Source organism: Gossypium hirsutum, chromosome A10 (assembly GCF_007990345.1).
Source record: "Gossypium hirsutum isolate 1008001.06 chromosome A10, Gossypium_hirsutum_v2.1, whole genome shotgun sequence".
Taxonomy (NCBI): Eukaryota; Viridiplantae; Streptophyta; class Magnoliopsida; order Malvales; family Malvaceae; genus Gossypium; species Gossypium hirsutum.
This window is the reverse complement of record NC_053433.1, coordinates 19,922,470-19,925,871: the sequence shown is the minus strand read 5'-3', so window position 1 is coordinate 19,925,871 and position 3,402 is coordinate 19,922,470.

Below are 3,402 nucleotides of genomic sequence, written 5' to 3'. Positions count from 1 at the left end.
TCAGTTAAGGCTATTAGAAGTTTTTTAAGACATGCTGGGTTTTATAGAAGATTTATTAAAGATTTTTCTAAAATAGCTAAGCATTTGACCAAATTACTAGAAAAAGATACGCTCTTTAATTTTGATCAGGAATGTTTAGAAGCATTTAATACTCTAAAGGATAAATTGATTAATGCTTTAATTATAATAGCACCTGATTGGAATTTACCTTTTGAACTAATGTGTGATGCGAGTGACTTTGCAGTAGGTGCAGTTTTGGGACAATGAAGGGACAAGCACTTTCAACCTATTTATTATGCTAGGAAAAGTTTGACAGCCGCACGGAGAACTACACCACCACGGAGAAAGAATTGTTAGCTGTGGTTTTTGCATTTGATAAATTTAGGCCATATCTAATATTGTCTAAAGTTTTCGTTTATATTGACCATTCTGCCCTTCGCTACCTATTAACTAAGATTGATGAAAAACCTCGACTCATTCGATGGATTTTGTTATTGTAGGAATTCGACTTGGAAATTCAAGATAAGAAAGGAGCAGAAAATTTCGCAGCTGATCATTTATCCAGGCTTGAAAATTCAAGTACTAAAGAGCTAGATGAAGTGGAAATAAATGATGCATTCCCTGAAGAACAATTTTTTGTTATTTCTGACTCGGAGGTACCTTGGTTTGCAGACATCGCGAATTTTTTAGCCGCTAACGTTATCCCAAAAGGGTTGACACATCAGTAAAAGAAACGATTCTTAACTAATGTGAAAAACTACTTTTGGAAAGATCTTTTTCTTTTCGGTATATGTGCAGATCAAGTCATTCGAAGATGCGTTAAAGAACAGAAGCATTAAAAATCTTAGAACATTGCCACTTAGAACCAGCTGGAGGACATTATGGTGGAAATAAGACCGCACATAAAATACTTGAATCAGGTTTTTATTGGCCCACCTTATTCAAAGATGCCAACAGGTATGTTATTTCTTGTGACAAATGCCAAAGGACAGGTAATATCTCTAACCTTGATGAAATGCCTCAGACATATATGCTTTCATGTAAAATATTTGATGTTTGGGGTATCGACTTCATGGGTCCATTCCCTAGTTCATTTGGAAATAAATACATCTGAGTAGCTGTCGATTATATGTCTAAATGGGTTAAAGCCCAAGCTCTACCTGCAAATGATGCTAGAGTAGTGGTACGTTTCCTTAAAAAACTTTTCTCTCGATTTGGAACACCTAGATTAATTATCAGCGATAGAGGGACTCTTTTCTGTAACGCCCAATTTAAAAAGACCCTTAAGAAATATGGAGTTTACCACCGAACAGCTACCCCTTACCACCCTCAAACTAGTGGCCAAGTCGAAATGGCAAATCGAGAACTTAAACGTATCCTATAAAAGACGATTGGATTAAACAAGAAAAATTGGGCTATGAAAGTGGATGACGCATTATGGGCTTATAAAACTGCTTTTAAAACCCCCATAGGAACATCACTATACAAACTCGTTTATGGAAAAAGTTGCCATCTACCATTTGAGTTAGAACACAAAGCATTCTGGGCTATAAAATTTCTAAACTTTAATCCCAAACTTGCAGGTGAAAACAGGTTGATGCAGTTAAACGAGTTAGACAAATGGCGAACCTATGCATATGAAAATTCAAAACTATACAAGGAAGCAACGAAATGACGCCATGATGCTCGGTTAAAATAAAATAAACAATTTAAAGTTGGAGATCTTGTACTATTATATAATTCGAGACTCAAATTGTTCCCTAGGAAGCTTAAATCACGATGGTCAGGTCCGTTCGTAGTCAAAATAGTTTTCCCATACGGAACCATAGAAATAAGTCACCCATCGCAAGGTACTTTTAAAGTAAATGGACATCGCCTCAAACCTTACAACGGTGAGAAATTTAAAAATGACAGGGAGGAGCTACGGCTCCACGAATCTCCTTAAGTATACTCACACAGTAAAGTCTAGCTTAGACTTTAAATAAGCGCTTCTCGGGAGGCAACCCAAGCACTAACAATATTACTTTCTTTAAATTTTAGTTTTTAAAATCTAACATACTAACCAAATCATTGAACACATGCTTTTCAGAACCACACGGCCAGGCACACGGGCATGCCATAGGCCATGCACATACCACGGGATGCAACACGGCCGTGCGATACGGCCATGTGAAAATAGGGCAAAAATTTTTTCCCCAACACGGGATGCGATAAGTAGCCATGGCCGTGCGACATGGTCGTGGACGAAACTGCCAAAATAACACGGGTGTGCAACACGCTCGTGTTTTAAAACTGTGGGTAAACCTGTCAATTTAACACGGGCGTGCGCCTGCATACACAGGCATGGGAGAAGCAAACGGAGATCGACACGGCCGTGCAAAATGGCCGTGTACACCAATGCGCCTAATTTCAAAAATTACGAAACGCACGGGCTGAGTTTAGAGCACACGGGCGTGCCCCATGGCCGTGTGCCCCAATTTCTCTATAAACACCTATTATTTATTTTATTTTATCTCTATATTTTGAAATTATTATTTTTTATTTCCTTTTAATACTATTTTATCTTGAGTTTTTACAATTTTTATTCTTCGGCTATTTCATTACGAGTAATTATGCTTCTGTATACCTTTTAAAGAGTTCTTAATTTATCATGATCAGAAAGAGCTCCAAAGCTCATCCTCGCATAGGAACTAAAAACTCCAACAGGAAAGGCTCTCCACGACTGCCATGTCCTGCTCAACCATGACCATAGCCAACTTGAGATATAATATTCTTTTGACGTAGCATTTGTGGAACCCAACCTCTACCATCACCGGAGTATCCTCCTCCACCCTTACACCGATTATTCTCCAAAACTCCAATTCAAGAAAATTCATTCATCACTCAGGAAGTTTCACTTCTCTCCCTATCTTATTTTTATATTCTTTTCTATATATTTATCTTTGTACATTGAGGGCAATGTACATCTTAAGTGTGGGGGGTATTCATTTCACTATCAGAAAAATCTCTGAATGATGGCCTTGTTCTCTTAAAAAGCTCTCATGTCATGTTTAGGATAAATTTTGATTGATTTATGACTTTTATTGATATATCTTGAATTAAAATATAGGTATTTATGCATTGATTGTTTAAACTTTAAGACATTAGGGAATCAAGCATGATAAGTTGATTTTTGAAGAATTAAAAACTTTTAAGTTGTTTCCCTAAGTTTAGGTATTTTCTTAAGTTGGAATTCACAAGTTTAAACATCAAAAAGCCATAATTTTTGTGAGATCTTGAGCCTTTAGAGCATCTATTATTTCTTTCATGCTCACTTTCATTATGAGTGTGTCAATATTGAATTGTTATTCTAGAACTTGCTTGATTATGCATGTCAAGACCACACCATTTGATTTGATATGT